General features: G+C 34.0%; 1 protein-coding gene and 1 pseudogene across 1 annotated transcript in view; one reads left to right on the forward strand and one right to left on the reverse strand.

The window, feature by feature from the left end:
• Positions 1–387: 387 nt before the first annotated feature.
• LOC145286688 (U2 spliceosomal RNA) lies at positions 388–599 on the reverse strand (annotated as a pseudogene).
• Positions 600–4,344: 3,745 nt separating this feature from the next.
• The window catches only part of LOC145285859 (cadherin-87A-like), a 212,310-nt gene continuing 194,869 nt past the window's right edge, over positions 4,345–21,785 (forward strand). Inside the window, exon 1 of the mRNA XM_080134300.1 lies at positions 4,345–4,533. The gene's annotated coding sequence lies outside the window, so the exon portion shown is untranslated. The remainder of the gene's footprint in view (positions 4,534–21,785) is intronic.

The raw sequence follows: 21,785 nt of genomic DNA on the forward strand, positions 1-21,785 counted from the left end.
CATAGTGATTGAATAAAACCCATTTGCCCAAAAAGAAATGAGACTTGTGTCTATTGCTAGGCATTGAAAGAATTTTTGTTCCAGATGCGATAAAAGACAGGACCCAAAACGAGGGGTACAACAGCGTGGTATAACAAGTACAGTCGATTTCGTTTTTATAAACCTCCCAAAATGGTTGATGTGCCGTAATTGGGACAATATGAAGGGAAGTAAAGTTATGTACCTATTTACAATGCCTCCCCACGGGACAGAGTTAGACACCAGGGTCGTTTTTTAACGTGGAGAAAAGGTACAAAAATAAAAATTGTCTCAGTCGTGAAGGATTTCTCCTCCACCAAAAGAGAACAAGAAATGGAAGTGCAGCATCTGAAGAACAGATGGTGTTTATTTGCTCCCCCACTGAGCAAATTAGGCACAAGGCCGTTTTTAATGTGAGGTAAAAACCAGCTCCCCTAAAAGGGGTCACTCTGGTTACCAAAAATAATAATTGTCCCAGTATAGAGGGCTTCCCCTCCACTGACTGGCACAAATCATCCCAAGTGCAGCATCTGAAGAACAGATACTACACTTTGATCTTGACCAAAAGGCCAAGAATGTAAATGCTGACTGACAAACATTTATTGTTCATAAAACAAGGAATACAAAATAAATGAATTATTTCTTTATTCTGTAGAATGTCAATAATTTGACTCTTTCCATCTAACCTCTACTTAATTTTTTTGTTTTCTTTATCATTTTTATGAGTTTTTCTTATATATATGTGTGTGTGTGTGTGTGTGTGTTAGTGTGTGTGTGTGTGTGTGTGTGTGTGTGTGTGTGTGTGTGCGTTTCCCTATCAAACTACTCTGCCAGAAATTTGGCTGACAAGGGGTCAAAGTTCAACGATTTAACCTTTGAAAACTCTACCTAACTCCTCTGCCAATTTTAGGTCTAAGCATTAGAAATTTTAGATGTATGTTACTTGGACATGGATCAAGCTTTTTAATTTGATTTGAGCCCAAAACAATAACTGTTCAGAGGTTAAAATTGGGGTCAAGTTAACAAAAATTTGACCTCTGCGGTTTCTGCCAAATTACTCAGCCAATTTTTGGTCTAAACATTTGAAATTTTACATAAAATGTATTCAGACATATGGCAAGCTTTTTAATCAGTTTTTGGCTGAAAATTTGGTTTCAAAGGGTCAAAGTTCAAAAGATTTAACCTTTGCGGTCTCTAGCAAACTATTCAGCCAATTTTTTGTCTAAACATTTGAAATTTTACATAAAGGGTTCAGACATGCAGCAAGCTTTTTAACCAGTTTTTGGGCGAAAATTTGGTTGCCAAGTTGTCAAAGTTGAAAGAGTTGACCTTTGCAGACTCTAACAAATTCCTCTGCCAATTTTGGGTCTAAACACTTGAAATTTTAGATGTAGGTTACCTGGACATTAGTCAAACTTTTTAATATATATATATATATATAAACATATGCACATAAAGTTATGAACAGTACACAGGACTCGAGCAAAGCCGGGTTGAACTGCAAAATCCTGTCTATTGCTTTATTGCAGATCAATATTTTTTTAATTTTTAAATTGGTATGAAACGCAGAGAAGTAAAATTTGGTATACTGGAAGAGCATAAGTAGCTGCCTTATTTTCCTGATTTTTGTGGAATTTGAACAGATATTTTGAAAGTTATGCTAATTTTTTACTTTCTGGTAATTCTAAGAGTGTATCACTTACTGAAAGTGTCTTAAAATGTATATTTTTCGTAATAAAACAATATTCTAACTTCATATTTCTATTTTTATGAAATAAAAAACATATCCAGTTACAATATTAAATAAAAACAAGAACGAATTTCACATTATTTTGTTTAATGAAATATTTAGTTATCAACATAAATCCCATGTTTCAAAATCACTTTGAATAGCCTCTAATCAGCGGATTTGAGATGATGTAATGCTATGGGAAACTTCCAAAATCTTCCTCCAAAGTTCATCCTTCGACAAAAATTGAACACCTCCTGCATAACCTTTCATCTTTATTATTGCCCAAACCTGCTCAATTGGGTTTATATCTAAAGAACAAGGTGACCATGTCATCATATTTTCTCCACTAATGCCTAATGACTTAAGGTAGGATGTCGTAGCCTTGGCTGAGTGGAATGCCGCATTGTCGTGCATAAAAATCAATTTACGGTGATGCACCAATGGAAGGTCATCAAACCATGGTGACAAATGCTCATTTAAAAATATAAGACTGGCTTGTCAGTTTGACATCTGGCACTCGAAATGTTCCAATTAGTTCATCGCAGATTATTCCAGCCCAAAACATGACACCTTTGCCTCCCTATTGACGACGGAATTGATAAGGGTAGGTAATCCAAGAGAACTCCAAACTTTGGCCCATCCATCAAGAGTTGCTCTGGCTTCATCGGTGAAAAGAACATTTTCAAAGCTGGTTTTCATGTATTTCTGTGCCCAAGCTGAACATTTTTCCTTATAAGTTTTGTTTAAAACAGATTTTGCTATGGGCTTACCGCTTTGTAATTTCGTTTAAGACATTGCAGCATGCCTTTCTGGATAAGGAAGGTATTCCAGCCTTGTCAAATATAACAGCACTATTGCCGTCCGGCTGCTTGATAAGTTGACGGCAAATTTTTCTAACATCATGTGTAGAAACTGACTTTCTTGTGTTTTTGTCCTTCCTTGGTTTGATATTTGGATTTCAACGAATAAAGACAATGTTTTTTGATCAAAAACACGTTCCTTTTCACTAGCTGTCAATCGACCCTTTCTAGGCATTTTGGGAGATTTGCAATAAAATGATACACACTTAAAATTACTTGAAAATAGAAAATTAGCAGAGTTTTCAAAATATTTGTCCACCTTCCACAAAAACTCACTTATCTGTGTTTCATAGCAATTTCAAAATTAAAAAAAACAATATTGACTTGCAATAAAGCGATACACAGGGTTTATATTTTATGATTGCCGCGCATGGTTGAGATAGAGAATCAAGACCTTTTTAATCAAAACCTGATGGCTTTCCCTGGTTGGTCTGTCATGGCTGGCATTCTCTCTACTGCAGACTGAATGACGTGTTAGATAGCTTGAGGCAGCATGTTTTAAAATAATTGGTCAGGGTTTACTTCATTGGCTGCCAGCGATGAAAACTTTATAATAACATTAGAAACCTTTAAAAGTAAATGAAAATTTTATTTCGGAACAAGAAGTACATTTTGAGACCAACAAGTGGTAAAAATACAGAATAGTTAACAGTTAACGTTAACGTTAACAACAACAACAACAACAACAACAACAAATAATTTATGTAAAACGCATTAGAATGTGACGTTCTCATTTAAAATTTAGAAAAGATTTTTAAATGGTAAAATTACAGAAAAAGTAATATTTAAGAATTCGCAAACCAAGAAAAAGAAATAAAATGGTGAGAACTGCTATTCTTTTATGTTGTATGTTTTTTTACACGATTCAAACATCTTACAAATCGTTTCCACACGTTAAAATGGTACAGAATTTAATTTTAATGCGTTTTACATAAATTGCGTTTTTTTTTTTAAATTTTTAATATTAAATTTTTTTATTTTTAATATTAAAATTCTTTTTTATTTTAATATTAAAATTTTTTTGTTTATTTTTAATATTAAAATGTTTTGCTAATTTTTTAATATTAAATTTTTTTGTTTATTTTTAATATTAAAATTTTTCTTTTTTAATATTAAAATTTTTTTATTTTTTATTTTTAATATTAAAATTTTTTTTCTTTTAAATATTAAAAAAATTTTTTTATTCGCTTTCACCAAAACCAAGGCATATCGCCAGTTGAACATAAAGGATAACTCGTAGTGACCATGCTAATGGAAGACGAACAAGATGTTGGTTTACGTTAAATTCATATTTCTGCATATCAGTACAGTCAGAGAAGCAGGCAGCAGGAAGGGAATTCCAAAGTCGTTTGTTTATGATGACTTCTTGAATGTTAAATAGTCTATTCTTTTATCCTAGCAATCAATTTCAAATAAAAAATTTGATTAAAAAAAAAAAAAAAGAAGCAAATGGGATAGTTGAGATATTCGAACGATCCTTATTATACAAGTGCATTCACCCCCACACATTTTTTCCTTTTTTGTTTTGCCTTGCATAACCCTCCGTTGTTTTGTAGAAAAGGAAACCGGTTTTGTAGCTTCCCATCATCGAGAGAGAGAGAGAGAGAGAGAGAGAGAGAGAGAGAGAGAGAGAGAGAGAGAGAGAGAGAGAGAGAGAGAGAGAGAGAGAGATGGAAATAAAGAAAGAGAGAGGGGTGGGGGATAACCCGAAGATTCGCATCTTCTCGTCAAACCGGTTTCTAGTTTTATTTTCCATATGAATGATGGCCTGCTTGTAGCAATAATCAGGTATAAATAAATTTGATCGAAATCATCTTTTCTCTCCGTTGCGTTGTCACTTAATAACGCGAGCCTCACAAAGTGAGACGCCCAGATAATTAAGACAGTTTGACCAAAGTTGGATTTTATGTAGCCAACGTCGAGGTAAGTAAAAAGAAAATATTAAATCCTCGTTATTTTTATCCATTTTTTTTTTTGTTTGAGATTTCCATTATTAATTAAAAAAAAAAATACTGTTTCTTCATTGGTTTACTTTCAGGAAAACAAAACTAACTTTACTTGGCTTTCGAACAAAATAAAAATCGATTTGGGGCTATTAAGTAGGACGACCCCTGAAGTAAATGTGGTATTATGGTGATTGGGGATTCTAGTTAAGAATAGCTTAGGCAATTATAAGGGAGAGTGACAAGGATGACCATAGATCACCACCTTCCCAGACATTTGAATGGCCTTGTGCCTTATTTGTTTTTCGATCATTGTAGATTTTTAGACATAAATACATTTTTCAATATGTATTATTTAAATTTCAAATAAATTTTGGGATTTCTTTTTGTAGGATGGCCGCCTAAACTAAATGTGGTATTATGGTGAGTGCATAGATTCTAGTCAAGAGAAGGATAGTCAATTTTATTATTTTAAGCAAAAGATAAACAACGACCTCCATTTTCTCCACATTTTTGATGGCCTTGTGCCTATTTTTTTTATAATATAATGTATATATTTTATTTTATATCAAATAAATAATTCAAAATGCAGTACTTGTTCTATACTCGATTAGAAGAACAGAAATCCTTCTTGACTGAGACAATTGTTTTTTGTACCTAATCCAGAATGACTCTTTTTCAGAGACTCACGTAAAAACAAGACAAAACAAAACTGGCCTTGTGTCTAAGTTTGCCTTCGTGGAGAGGCAAAGTTAGACAAAAGGTAAATTTTTATAAGTTGGCTCATAAACTTTTATTCTAGTATGAAATTATTCTGACAATTTAACGTGTCCAAAATCACTTTGAAATTTATTATTCCCTTTTTTTAAAATCTCTCTGCATGTAAAATTAGGTGCACGTTTATATATATATACTAGCATTTCAGCCCGGCGTTGCCCGGGTGTTTGGATGTGTGTGCTGAGCAAAAAAAAAAAAAAGTGGTAGTAGGAAGGCGGGCTCAAACCCGTACACCGAAGGAAGAATAGAACGGGGAAACACCTAACGTCTTTGCTGTTACGACCACCGCCAAACCGGAAGTGACGTAGGTTTAAATTAAGGCTAGACAATCGAAAGGAGAGGATAACTTTCAAAAATATCGGCGAAAAAAGTGACCACCCCCTGTAGAAAAGTGCCCAGTTGAAGGTGAAGATATTAATGTTTTTAGCCAATTTTTTGATATCTGTCATCTGAAAGATCGAACTTCAAAACGATACTGATCTTGGTAAAATCCGTCGCGTCTGTCGAAAGTTTTAGGCAGACATGCAAACATGCATACATACATTTATATATTGGTAAGTAAAATTTTCGACCCAAACCGATTAAAAAGCTTTCCATATCTCTGAATACCCTTTATGTCAAATTTCAAATGTTTAGACCAGAAATTGTCTGAGTAATTTGGTAGAGACCGCAGAGGACAATTTCTTTTTTAACTTTGACCCCTATTATGACCTCTTAACATTTATTGTTTTGGGCTCAAATCAAGTTATCAAGTTAGATCCATGTCCAAGGAACCTATATCTAAAATTTCAAGTGTTTAGACCCAAAATTGGCGGAGGAGTTTGGTAGAGTTCTCAAAGGTCAAATCGTTGAACTTTGACTCATTAACAGCCAAATTTCTGGCCGAAAACCGATCACATATATTTTTCCAAATCTCAGTACACTGTATATCAAATTTCGAGTCTGTAGACTAAAAATTGACAGAGTTATTGCGTAGGGAAAATGTACACATACAAATACACAGACACACAGATACACAGACACGTACACTTTCATAGATATATAAACTAACATTTCAGCCCGGTGTTGCTCGTGTGTTTGGAGGTGTATGTTGGGGGGAAAAAAAAAGCGGTCAATTTTTTTTTAACTTTGACCCCTATTATGACGCCTAAACATTTATTATTTTTGGGCTCAAATCCAGTGATTAAGTTAGATCCATGTCTAAGGAATCTATATCTAAAATTTCAATTGTTTATACCCAAAATTGGTGGAGGAATGTGGTAGAGAGCTCAAAGGTACAATCGTTGAACTTTGACCCCTTAACAGCCAAATTTCTGTTCGAAAATGGATTACAAAGATTTTCCCAAATCTCAGTATCCTGTATCAAATTTCGAGTCTGTAGACTTAAAATTGACGGAGTTATTGCATTGGGAAATGTACACACACAGACACACAGACACAGATACACAGACGCGTTCACTTTTATAGATACTAGCATTTCAGCCCGGCGTTGCCTGGGTGTTTGGAGGTGTATGTTGAGCAAAAAAAACTCGGTCAATTTTTTTAACTTTGACCCCTATTATGACCCCTTAACATTTATTTTTTTGGGGCTCAAATCAAGTGATTAACTTAGATCCATGTCCAAGGAACCTATATCTAAAATTTCAAGTGTTTAGACCCAAAATTGGCGGAGGAGTTTGGTAGAGTTCTCAAAGGTCAAATTTGGCTGTCAAGGGGCCAAAGTTCAACGATTTAACTATTGAAAACTCTACCAAACTCGTCTGCCAATTTTGGGTCTAAACACTTGAAATTTTAGATTTTCGGTGGATTGTTTAACCATCAGCGCTTTAAGGCAAAAAACATTGCTGAGAACTCAAATGATATTTGACATGTTATTTGCAGATGCTGCTGCATTGGGTGTAACATCGTATACTGAAGTGCAAGAACTTGTCAATAGGTTTTCTGAAGTCAGCAAATCATTTGGACTCATAATAAGTATCAAGAAAACTGAAGTAGTCCATCTGCTGCCTCTTCTTCAAAAGCAATCAAATGGTGTGAAAGAAAATCCTCCAGTTCATTCATTTCCGGATTGTCATATTACAATAGATGGGAAGAATTTGAAATATGTCAAAAGTTTCACATACTTAGGTAGCATGGTGAACTCAAACAAATCCATTGACAATGAAATTGTAAATCGTACAACGAAGGCAACATCAGCTTTTAGTAAACTTCGGAACCATTTGTGGGATGACAGAAGTATAAAGCTAGAAACTAAAATCAGGGTGTATAGGGCTGTTGTTCTGACAACTCTCTTGTACGGTGCTGAGGCTTGGAACCCTTAATGCAGTTGGACGTATTTCACAAACACTATCTTCGTACAATATGTGGATTTACCCTGAAGGACAAGGTGACCAATGTTGATCTCTTTGGAAAGTGTGATATCAGTGGAATTGAAACTTTTCTTATACAGAGTTGAGCCGGACATGTAGTCAGAATGAGTGATGATAGAATGTTTAAGGCACTTTTGTATAGTCAGCTTCAAACAGGTAAAAGGCATGTTGGCCACCTACTATTGAGGCACAAAGATAAGCTCAAGCACAATCTGAGAACAACTAACATACCACTGTCAACTTTTGAACAAACTGCTTCAGACAGGAAACAATGAAGACTGACATGTCACAATGCCTTAAAAGTCTTTGAATTAGGAAGAATACAAAAACTCTGAGAATCAAGAGAAAAGAGAAAAGAATTGACTGCCTGACCAAGTGACATTTCATTGAATACATTTTCGTGCATGCGTTGTGGTCGCATCTGCAAGTCACTCGCGGGGCTCAAATCCCATGTAAGACAGAAACACCGAAACTGAAATTTTTTTTTTTTGAGGCGCTCATACATCGAAATTGACGAAATAATATATGTATTGTTTTTGTTTCCTTCTGAGAGACTAGTCACCCTCCTCACCAGACAGAGCTGGTGGGGGAACCAGTTTCGTCGCTGGTGACCCGATCATATGACAGGTAATACTGGGTTACATGGGTCCAGTAGCATAAGATCTGACTTAACGGTGAACAGGGTTCAGCACTGAGTCCACAATGTCACCACACTAACTGTGACATATGTGGGAAATTGTGCCTATCTCTTGCTGGCCTCAAAAATCATTTGTGTAAATGTGCAAAACCTATCTTCCACCCCAATAATGACACTGCAAACAAAACTGATCGGGTGTGCCAATTTTGTGGCAAAATCTGTCGCAGTTTAGCAGGCCTGAAGAACCACCTACGAACACATTGAATTTGAGAAGAAGGTAAAGGAGAGAGGAAGAGGACACGAAAAAACGAGGTGGTCACGCTCAATACCGATAAGACAGGCACCATAAATATATATATATATATATATATATATATATATATATATATGTGTGTGTGTGTGTGTGTGTGTGTGTGTGTATGTGTGTGTGTTTGTATAAATGTATAAAAAAGAATACGAAAAGTATAACAGTTTATAATTTTTCTTTATTCGTTTTCTATTGATGACGGGCAGAAATACAAAATATTATCATGAAAAAAATTTTTTAAAGCATTTTTTACAAGTACATATTTTTGACCGATGCTTCGGTCCTCATCAGTGTGTATATATATATATATATATATATATATATATATATATATATATATATATATATATATATATATAACTACTTAATTTACTCACATAAAATCAATATACAAAAGTATAGATTTATGCGTAAACTTTAAGTATTTACTTCAAAAGTGCTCGATACGTAGGTAGAGATAGTTAGTAAGTTATAAAATATATATGACGATTAAGCGACACTGAATATTCCACGTTTCATCGACTCTAGGACTCTTCAGGCTTATATTTATATTGCCTTATATATATAGGTGTATATTTATATGCATATATTTATATATATATATGTATACATACTTATATACATATGTATATATATAAATATAAATTTATATATGTGTATGCATATGTATATATACATATGTGGTGATTGTCACCTCTTGACAGAAGACCACCTTTCCTTTTATTTATTGTAGATTATTCATCCGTTTCTATGTACTTTTTAAATACAGTTTTTTGTTATTTTATTCATTTTATAATTTATTTTTTTTATCTAATTATTTATTTAAATTTTTGTTATCAATAAATTTATACACATATACATATATACATGTGGAGATGTGATCAAGATGTAGTTTCTATTTTCTGTGGGAACGAAGGTTACTCTTCAGACCAGCTCTGCTCTTACACAGTTTGTTGCAGAAGTCACACTTATGCTGAGATGGAGGATGCCAACTGGTGCTGCTTCACTGTGGAGATTCACATGACGCTTCAGACCCGCCCCCACTTTATTTGCAGTGCATAGAGCAAATGGAGCAGTGTTTTCCCCGTTCAAGAAAGACTGATTTCCATGTGGTCGCTTATGACTTGCTACACTGGCTACAGATAAAATCATTTTACCGCGTGATTCAGCACAAAAACCTCTGATAGTTCTGAGAGATTTTTCTTCCAGATATTACACTTAATATTGTCATTTCAAAGCTATCACAACCATGATAAACCATGGAGCGCCACTTTTCATGATCACTGGAAGCACTCTCCCAGCTAGACACGTCAATACTGAGAAATTTTAGATTATCCTTGATGCTGTATATATATATATATATATATATATATATATATATATATATATATATATATATATATATTTGTCATCCACATACAGTACTATTTCGTTGTATCACAGCTCATCAGTGCGGCTAGACATACATCTTTCCCTAGCTGTGGATCGAACCTACAACCGTCGTGTTGACACTCGACAGCTCTAACCATTGGATCACGAATCAGTGCTGTAAATATTTCTCCTACACCCACCCGTCGCAGACAGTGCTCAAACCATAAGTTTGTTTACAAACAAATAAATAGTGGGCTTCGCTTAATTGCTTAAATACGCGTCGGTTGAAAATATATTTACAAAATGCGCAACCCAAAGGGGGGGGGGCTTTAATGTGTCATCCACATATATATATATATATATATATATATATATATATATATATATATATATATACATATATATAATGGTTATAAGCTTTGACTGTCGTTTGGGCGGTCGGGTTTCGATCCTGGCTTGAGGTAGTTGCCTGTCTAGTCGCACTGATAAGCTGTGATACAGCGAAACGGTACTATATGTGTATGACTATATATATATATATATATATATATATATATATATATATATATATATATACCGGTTGTATTGATTGATTTCCTAGATGTAAATCCAATGAAACACGTGATTATTAAAGAGTGCTCAATGCAGGACAGAGCTGGTATATAGTCTGTTTATTATATAAACGTTATTGATTACATATGTGCATACATGTTTCTGTGGAATCTCAATTTAGAGAGACCACTCCATCAGACCAAAAAGGGGAGATAAATATGAGATATTATGTAATAAAAATTATAAGTGAGATACAAAAAATTATAATAAGTGAGATACAGAAACATTATAATAAGTGAAATGCAAAAAAAAAAAAAAAAAATTATAAGTGAGGTACAAAAAATTATAATAAGTGAGATACAAAAAATTATAATAAGTGAGATACAAAATATATAATAAAATCAAATAAATTTATAAAGAAAAGAATTGCTCTATTTCAAATCTTGAGTTATATTATGTAATCCAATTTTTATTAGACCAATGCGCGCGTGGATGCGAATACTATGTGTGCATTGGGTAAATTCCTAAACTAACGAACTTATGAGTTAAAGGATGTCTATTCTGGGTGAGTAACGTAAGTTCAACATTCCTTGTAGTTAACTTTGTAATTTAGGGTGTGTACCTCCAGAAACCACCAACCCAAAAGAAGAAAAAAATACAACTAATGCTATTCATTCTTGTATTGATTTGATTGTTCAGACACTTATTCTCATCCTTGGGGTGATTAGTACAACGTTTCGGCCGTTGAAACCTACAACCTTCGTCGGGTGTAAACTCTATGTTTTTTTTTTTTTTTCAACTAAGGAAAAGGGGTTTAACTCTATATGACTAGAAATCGGACCTTGGGTTTGAGGGTGTGTTCGATTTCTTGCAATACAGAGCTTTTCCTTAGGTGAAAAAAAACAAAAAAAACAAAAAACAAAAAAAAGACATAGAGTTTGCACCTGACGAAGATCGTAGGTTTCATCGACCGAAACGTTGTGCCAATAACACCCAAGATGAGAATAATCGTCCGAACGACCAAAACAATACAACATTCATACCTCATCCCCCCAAAATCAGAAATGTATTAATGTTATTCATATTGCTCATACCCGATTGGCTGGTTTACTGAGAAAACGTTGTATCTTCCGCCCGCTTCCTGCTGGGTTCTCTGGTCTCCCTCTTCTCACTGTAACCTGTATCGAGGAGCTGTGAATACAGGGGAATCTAGCAAAGCCTGCAAAGCATGCAAAGCGAGATTCTCACTAGGCCATCTCTGCTCCACCCGGCACATCCTTCTTCACATGCCCGATCTGTGACCATACCTGTGGGTCCAGGCTTGGCCTATTAAAAAATCAGCAGACTCACATAAAGAAAAAAATTGTTATCATCGGATAACGATGGACAACCAAGAAGAAAATAATATTTTACCATTCGAAAGTGGTTTTTAAGCCTTTAAATTGGCAAATAGAGAGAGTAATTTTGGATTAGAATTAAGATCAAGTATTATTGTTCATTTGTGATTCTAAAACAAAAAGAAAAACAATATTTTACAGTTGTGTCACTATTCTTCTTACTTGCCTCCTCCCTGCAAGGGTAAAGTTAGACACAAGGTTGGTTTTAAATGTGGGGATATCCAGCTCCCCAAAAGAGGCACTTTGAATTGGACAAAAACGAAAATTGCTCAAGTCAAAAATGATTTTTATCTCACTAACCCAAGGACAGAAGAACAGATACTATGCTTTGAAAATTTCTTTATTTCCAAAAATTTACAATGATTGAAAAATAAATTAGGTTCAAGGCCATTCAAAAGTGTAGGAATGTGGGGGGGGTCTATGATAACCCTTGTCACTTTATCTAATATGTTTTTTTTTTTTACAAGGTGGTCACCACTTATCAAGGTCCGAAAGCCACTCAGGGATAAGGGTTATTGTGTATACAGTACGTTAGTGTTGAGATTTAATAAAGTGTCTACTCAAGGGGGCGGATCATCAGGAATTTTTTTACGTTGGACTTGAAGACATCCAGGTTGTAGTCAGGTGGGAAGCAGGCAGACGGAACAGAGTTCCACAGGCGTGTAGCTCTAAGAAAGAAGCTTTGTTCATGGAATCTACGTTTTGATTTAGGCACAGATAAAGAATGGGCAAAATTTTTGACAGTGGTTTAAGCTAGATGGGTGTTTTTCGTAAAAGATTGGCGAGGGGGGACCAGAGATTGGAGCTTAGACGAATACCTGCCATGGAAATAACGATAAAACAAAGATAGGCTTGCAACGTTTCTTCTGTGCGAGAGAGGTTGCAGGAAAGAGAAAAGGGCATACCCCACCAAGCCACGTCAAGGCAGGATAGGCTGTTTTTAGCAGCTCCTGCCCAGATATGGCAGCAGTATTCCATACTTGGCTTTTATATAGATAGAGAATTGCATCAGTAGTGAGATATCTTCTGGAGCGGTAGAAGGATCCCACCATCTTTCCAGCGACCTTGGCAACAGACTTGATGTACGCGTTCCATTTCAGATCAGGAGTAAAGGTCAAACCCAGAAGTTTGTCAAAACATGGGGCTTCTCCTAAACGAGAGCCATCCATTTCAATTGATGCCAGATGGGGATCAGAGCGTTGATGATTTAAAGACTTTTTTTTTCTTTTCGTTTTACATGTAACAAGACAGTATTGGTTAATAACATATTTGACAAAAAAGATTTCAGAACAAAAAAAAAAACAAAAAAAAAAAAAGCAAGACAAGATAGGTAAAGATTAAATTCCGGGTTTTAAAGTCAAAGCTGCAATAAGTTAAAGGGATTAGCGGTAATTAGCACAAAACAGATTTCAAAGAGTTATAGAAACATTTTTTTTTAACCTTAGCTTAAGAGTCTGGAAAAATGTGACCTACCCTTCTTCAGGTCATATCGGGAAAGGAAGCTAGCAGACTAATTCTAGGTACCAAAAGAAATGGTAGACGTTGTGTGTGTATGCTGGGGAGGGAGGGAGGGAGGGGGGGGTAATGCTTTTATTTATTTATTTATTTATTTTTTATTTGTTTGTCTGTTTTTATTTTTATTTTTTAATTTTTGCTTTATCTATCGGGTTTGAATCTTCGAGCTTCACCTTATAATTAAAATCCAATAATGAACTTTTATCAATTTGTGAAGTCGGCTTAATTTTATATTAGTTTACATTTTTTTAGTTTATTTATTTTTTGAGTTTATTTTGAATGTTTTTAGTTTATTTGTCTATGATGTTAGAATCCTCAATCACCACAATACCACATTCACTCCAGGGTCGTCCTCTTTAAAATTCCCAAGCCATTTTTATTTTCAAATATAAATATGTGCATAAATAAATAGTCTTTTATGAAACAATAATTTCATTTAAGCATGGAGTGGAGAAAAAAAAATAAAAACAGACGTCAGTAAGACTCTCCCAACCTTTTTCTAAATAATAGACCGGTCACTGTTTACCGGTTTGCATGGAACCGAAAACAAACAGGCTAATTTCTAGGTAGAGGTAAGCCCTAGATAGGAACAGAAAAATAGGGTGTGGGAGTTGGAGAGTAAGTGATGTTCTTCCAAGATGAATGCAATTTAGGGGAGGCCAGGGACGAAAAAGATAAATAGGTGAGTGAGCATCTTCGAGGTTTCTTATTGGTAGGGGAGGGGAGGCATTCACTCAACTAGCTAAGAGACTAGAAGCTTATCTTACAGGATGGGGTATGACAGGGCGAGGAACTGCATACACCACGCTCAAGCAGGGATCACGTACTCATACTTGACTCCTTTGTGTGGAATCTTTTTCTATCGCATCTTGATCTTCAATTGATGCTTAAAGAATGTGATCAGATCCTGATCAGCAAAAGATTCAACCATTTGGTTCTTATTCAGACGCGATGTCAACACCACCATCTCTCCCTACCTCACGGCAACCTGACATTGTGGATTATTGTAGGATACGTTCAGTGGGCGAGGATGCTTAGGATCGATATGAGCTGTCACCTCATTGACATACCCTCAGTACCACTGCATTCAAAGAAAGTGTGTTCTGGTATTTCTTCTGCTGGAGTCCCACAATGGGAACACTCAGGCAACGCCACTAATCTGGAACTGTGTTGTATGGTATTGAGGAGTAAGACATTCAGAATCAATCACCAGGTCCAAGAGTTGTTTAGATGAGTCGAACCTGGCGCTCAACTCCACTGGGAGCAGATCTCCTCTTCTCAACAAGCCAATCATTTGACGAGTAGGTTGTCAACAGTCCTCCTCACTAATCCACTATGGAGTTCCTTCCTAGAAGTCAGAGAAAGGTTGCTATAAGGAAGCCAAGAGTGGAGGCACAGTTTTAATCACACACCAAGAACTTAAACTAGGCCATCTGTTTAGCTGTACCACTACTGATGGCATGCGATACATTTGCGGAAGTCTGGTTTAAAACCGGCAGCTTCTAAAACAGATGCCAGGAAGCAATAATTGCAAAAGTTTTGGACTAATCTAAGTTGATCAGCGCAGCTTCCTAGGATCATATAAATCAGGTACAAGTGGTACTGAATCGATCTCCTCTGCACAGCGTAGTTCTTATTTTTTTTTTACAAGGTGATCACCACTTATCAAGGCCCGGAAGCCACTCAGGGATAAGGGTTATTGCATGTACAGTACGTTAGTGTGGGGATTTAATAAAAATGTCTATTTAATGGGGCGGTTAATCAGGAATTTGTTTACGTTGGACTTGAAGACATCCAGGTTGTAGTCAGGTGGGAAGCAGGCAGACGGAACAGAGTTTTACTTGGGTTCAATCAATTCTCATATAACAGCCTGCAACTGATTGCATAGGATCTCGGTCAAAATCTTTAACTCTGTGTTTAGCAGAGTTATGGGTTCATATGGGTTTATACTTGTCAAGTTCATTTCACCATGCAGGTTTCACTTGCTCATGTGATCACTTTCTTGAGGTCTTGACCTGGGATGAAACCTTCATCAAACAAATTGTTGAACACATTTGTCAAAATCGGTATATGTACGGCAGCCTCAAATACAGTTTGTAGAGCAGACCATCAAATCCTGGCGATTTGTTGCAGCTGACCTGCTTCAGGGCAGTAAAGATCTCTGGGCCTGTCATTCAGCCTTCACAACTAGCCACATCGAAGTGAAGAGAGTTGGCCAAATAGTCACTGAAGTCTTGTACAGGGAGACTGGACTCTTACATAAATCACTTCTCGAAATGTTCCTGGAGTCTCTCGCAGATCTTCCGAGTCGATCTCAAGGTATGTCCATCCATGCACTATACTATTTATGATAAATAAAACGTCAACAATAAACTCTAAACATTCTTTTTAGAAACAAAAAACGTTTTGATCAAATGAATCTGATTTTTTTTCGTTTAATGTCAACCAGTTACGGATATTTTTATATAACTCTGCTAACCTGAAACCTAACTAATCTAAACTCTAACTAATAATAAATCTAACCTTAGCGACTGAAAATGAGATAAGCCTGGGAAGATTGGCTCATGACGACAGAACAGAGACTATACTAGCCACCTCAAAGAAAGCGGTAATGTCTAAATTAAAATATAAAAAAATTAAGATAAAATAAATACTTATTAACAACAAAAATAATAAAAAAATTAAGTTAAAATATACTTAATATTAACAATAACTATAAAAAATACATTAAGAAATAATTAATTATTATTTAAAAAACAATAATAAAAACTAAGTTAAAATATAATTAATAATTATTAATAACAATAATAAAAATTAAACTAAGATATAATTAATAATTATTAAAAAATGGCAGTAAAAAATTAATTTGAGATATAATTAATTATTATTAACAATAAAATTAATAAAAAATTAGTAAAGTTATAAATAAAATTATTAGCAATAACAAAAAAATTAAGTTAAGATATAATTAATTATTATTAATAACAATAATAATTGAAAATAAGGTTAAGATTAACATAAGATATAATTTATAATAATAAACAACAATAACAGTAACAATTAAGTTAAGATATAACTAATAATTATTAACAATAGCAATAATAAACAATTAAGTTAAGATATAATGAATAATTATTAAAAATAACAATAATAAAAAATAAAGTTAAGATATAATTAAGATATAATTAAGAATTATTAACAATAATAATACCAAAAAATTAAGTTAACATATAATTAATAATCATTAACAATAACAGTAATTACAAATAAAGTCAAGATATAACTAATTATTATTAACAATAAAAATAAGAAAATATTAAGTTAATATATAACTAATAACTCTTAACAATTACAGTAATAAAAAAATTAAGGTAAGATATAATGAATTATTATTAACAATAAAAAATAATAAAAAATTAAGTTAAGATATAAGTAATAATTATAAACAATAACAATAAAAATAAGTAAAGATATAGTTAATTTTTATTAACAAGTAAATTAATTTAAAATTAAGTTAAGGTTAACTTAAGATATAATTAATAATTATTAACAATAACAGTAATAACAAATTAAGTTAAGAAATAATCAATTATTATTTACAATAACCAAAATATAAAAATTCATTAAGATATGATTAATAACTACTAACAATAATCATAATAAAAAAATAAGTTAAGATATATTTAATAATTATTAACAATAACAGTAATTAAAAATTAAGTTAAGATATACTTAACTTTTATTAACAATAACAATAATAAAAAAAATTATGGTAAGATATAATTAATAATTATTAACAACAACAACAACAATAATAATAATAATAATAATAATAATAATAATAATAATAATAATAATAATAATAATAAATGAAGTTAAGATATAATTAATAATTATTAACCATAATAATAATAATAATAATAATAATAATAAAAATTAAGTTAAGATATAATTAATAATTATTCACAACAACAACAATAATAATAATAATAATAATAATAATAATAATAATAATAATAATAATAATAAATTAAGTTAAGATATAATTAATAATTATTAACAATTAGAATAATAAAAAAATTATTACCAGGAAGGACACTATTAACAACGTTTGCGACACCAAAGTTTACCATGGCGCTGATTGTGACACTGACTATTCCCTTGTTGTGTCACAGGGTGAACATAACTTCCAAAAGACTCCACTACTACAAGAAGAACTGCCAACCAAGAATTAACACTAGTCAAGCCACTGACTAAGAGAAAAATTTCAAATTTATTCAACCCATTTAGAAGACTCTCACTCACAATCCAGCGTAAGGTGCAGCTGACAGATGGAACTTCCTTCGTGCCACCATTTACAGCATTGCGGTCACCACTTCAGAGGAAAAAGAACAAAAGAGCCGTTTGGAGAGCTTTTATCATATGCTGGGCATTACATGCAGAACAGAGTCACCAACGTGGTGGGGAGTGCTGGGTGCCGCAGCATGCACCTTTTCCTCTGTTAGTGCAAACTCAACTAGCTGGGTCATATCCACCAAATGGATGACGGCCGTATCCCCAAGGACTTCTCGTATGGCAATAAGACATTATCCTAGAGGTCGACTAGCTCTCCGCTACAAGTATGCAAACACGACCTGAAATTGACTAGTACTGACCTCGGAAGCTGGGAGCAACTAGCAGATGACTGTGATGCCTGGCGAGGCGCTATACAACAGAGAATGCGGAGAGGAGAGCACAACAGAAACCTGATGCTGGAGACGACACAGAAAGCAGCATCAAAAGGCCCAGCACACCATCCTCCTTCCTGTGTTCATGTGACAAAGACTGCTGTACCCAAATACAGTTCCAGAGCTACGCTCGAAGATGTCCAAAGACAATCTGCTGAAACAGCAGGGTGTATGTTATTATCTCCCGAGATAGAAGATTGCCTACTAATAAAAAAGAAAGATGGCTGCTATGGAAAACATGTTTAGGATAAAATGTTTAAATTTACTCTGGTTATATATTTTTGCTAGTATATATGACGAACGAACATATAGTAGGCTACCCTACTTCTCAAAAGAATATGAGGATGTAATGCTTGGGAGTACTGATTGCTACGCTACCCTCTCAGCCTTAAAAAATGGATATGGTAATCTCAGAGAGAGTGGTATTATAACCATAGAACAGATACTGCACTACTATTACTATTTCCTGTTAATTTCAGTGTCATGTGATCAGTAGTTTAAGAGTTTATCGGTTAAATATTTTCACAAACACACATACATGCATCTACTGTTTTATTTATATAAATAAAAACTACAAGATGTACCCGGCGTTGTCTGGTATTGATTGTAACGTTAAATTCCCTTTCAAAAAATGAAGTAAAAAAAAGTGGAAACAAACTGAGACGCGTGCATTCGAGTATTATGTTTTTTTTTCAAGTAAAGAAAAATAAATTACTCAAGCTGAGATCGAAAGCAAAGTCTAAAGACAGTGAGTCAAGTATGATAACCATTAGACCAGCTTGACACGATCTTAAAGAGTGTTTTCAAACTTTGTGAAACAATTAACAAACAGCTAACAATCCGATGATTCTCTTTCCAATTTTGATCACTTAGCAGCCGTTTTTATCCAGATGAAAACACCCGAAAAAATTTTCCACATGTCTGAATACCCGATATACCAAATTTCAAGTGTGTAAATCAAAAAATTCGTTGAGTATATAGGTTGAGAAATGTTCACACACACACACACACACACACACACACATTCTCACTTTTATAGATATATTAGTAGGCAGCCTAGCGTTGCTCGGCGTTGCCCGGTCGTAAAATACGCATAAATATTATATTTTAATTCATACAGAAACTGAGACATATGCATGCGAGTATTATGCTTTTTCCAAACAGTTCACTTCTTGTACGCAAAAATACAAAAAAGAAAATCCTCGAGCTGAGATCGAAACCAAAACCTAAAAACAATGAGCCAAGTATGATAACCATTAGGCCGACTTGACACGATTTTAAAAAGTGTTTTCAAACCAACTTATTGTACCATAATGAATCTGTCATGTGAACCATTCACGCATGTGTATTCAGTTAACAAACAGATAAAAATTTGACAACACCCATACACTAATTTTTCAATTTTCACCCTTTAATGTCCCGTTTTTTTTAGATGAAAACCGATTAAAAAGTTTCCCACATGTCTGAATATCCTGTATACTAAATTTCAAGTCTGTAGATTAAAAATATATAAATAAATTAATTGAATATTTGCATTAGAATTTATTTTTTAATGTAAATTTAGTTTAGTTTAAAACGTTTAAAATTATATTAGGAGTTTTGGAAATGTTTTTGTACTTTTTGCTCACCCCAAGCAAGACGTTTTACCATTGAAGCATATAAGCTACTGTGGTAGATGCTAGATTTATAGGGGCAAACTAGTTACGGAGTTAAACTAATCCGCTCGACTAGATGAGGAATGGAGAAATCTGGAAGGCGAACACAACACGGCATGCCAAACCCACAGTCCATACCGATGGCAATGACATCACTTAGATTTTATTTTGTGAAACCACTCTCTCGTGACTCCCTCGTTCGCCCATAAACAGAAAAAAACTGTGACTTCCATTGTCGTTAAACGAAATGTGACATGAGTCATTTTTGTAGGCGTACATTTGCTGGTTGAAGGCAAAACCTAATCTAAAATCTTTGTTATTGAATTTCTTTATAAAAGTTTAATAAAAAAAAATAAAAACAGTGGCATTTACCCTATTTTTAAAATTAAAAAAATATCACGCGTTCACCCTTAAAAAGGCATATCGCAACTTGGATGTAAGGGGCTACTATTTTGTTGGCATTCATTTCTCCCGATATCTTTCTCCCGATATCTTTCTCCCGATATCTTTCTAGTTAGAATTCTTTCTAGACTGACATTGGATACTTATAGGAGGGATTACGTGAAAGTTGTCAACATCCCTAATTGTTTCTGTGAAACAAACTGGATTCTGGTTTCTGCATTTCTGTTATATTCAAATGGATTATTATTCTTGATGTAGATCTAGATTGGGATCACAAAAAGTTAACTCGGGCTAAACGTTTTAAAGATATTTTGAAAAAAAGGAACAAGATGCAGAGATTTAAGTTTTTCTGTTTACGGCATATAAGCCTTTTTGCCTTTTTCTTTTTTATTTTTACAAAACAGATCACCACTTGGACGTAAGGGGCTACTATTTGGGGCCATGCCTAGTAAAGATTAACAAGATGTTGGTTTACATTACATTTAAACTTCTGCATATCATTACAGCCAGGAAAGCAGGTAACAGGGATGGAATTTCAAAGTTCAACTGTTCGAGGAAAGAAACTATTAGAGTAGAAAGCTTTCTGGCATTTAGGAACCTCAACAGTGAAGGGGTGAGATTTTGTTGTGAAGCATGTTTATCGAGGGCCAGTTTACTTCTAAGGTGGAAATGTCAAGGGAATATTAAATGCATGAACGGTCCCCAGTCACATATATATCCCAGCCATGGGAGATGATGACTTTAGGATTTTTCAGTTCTAGCAGGGAGGTGTCAACGTCCTCCTACATACAGCGCCTGGTATTATCAAATGGTCACCCATCTGATAGTGACCAGGCTCAATGCTGCTTAACTTTGGTGATCTAATGAGAATTGGTGTGTCAACGTGATAACGACGTATCAAAAAAAATAAATAAATAAAACTTCAAAGGATCACTATTGCTTAAGAAGCAAATGTCCATAATATTATGGATGAACAACTTTTAATTTAATAAAGGGTGGAACAATGAAATTGTCGCCCTAAAGAAAAGAACACTACAGCTTTATTTTAAAACTTTTATTGAAAAATCAATCCAGGTAACTTGATTATGTAGTAGAGCTGACATCTATTCAATGTAGCTGCATTCAGCCTCAATCACCGCCTCGATATGAGTCCGGAAATGGGAGTATGCCTTTTCTACAAGCGCTGGCGGGAATTTGGTAAATTCATATTAGTGGTTTGCTAAATTCAAAATCTATTACATTAGAAATAGAATATTGTTTTCTTTTTTCTTTTTTTTTTTTTTTTTTTTTACAAAGAAGTCACCACTTATCAAGGCCCTCGAGGATAAGGATTAATGAGTGTTAGTTTATTGTGTACTAGCTGGGACAACCGATGTTGCTCGGATTGAATATTGTTAGCTTATTGTGTATAAACTCTAAAAACGTTCGTTTTAACTTTTTAAAAATATGAACTCATAATATACTAACATATTTTCGTGATTTTTATTAAACAAATGAAAAAAAAAATGTTTACTTCAATTAAT

Source organism: Euprymna scolopes, chromosome 10 (assembly GCF_053919585.1).
Source record: "Euprymna scolopes isolate OS-2025 chromosome 10, ASM5391958v1, whole genome shotgun sequence".
NCBI lineage: Eukaryota > Metazoa > Mollusca > Cephalopoda > Sepiida > Sepiolidae > Euprymna > Euprymna scolopes.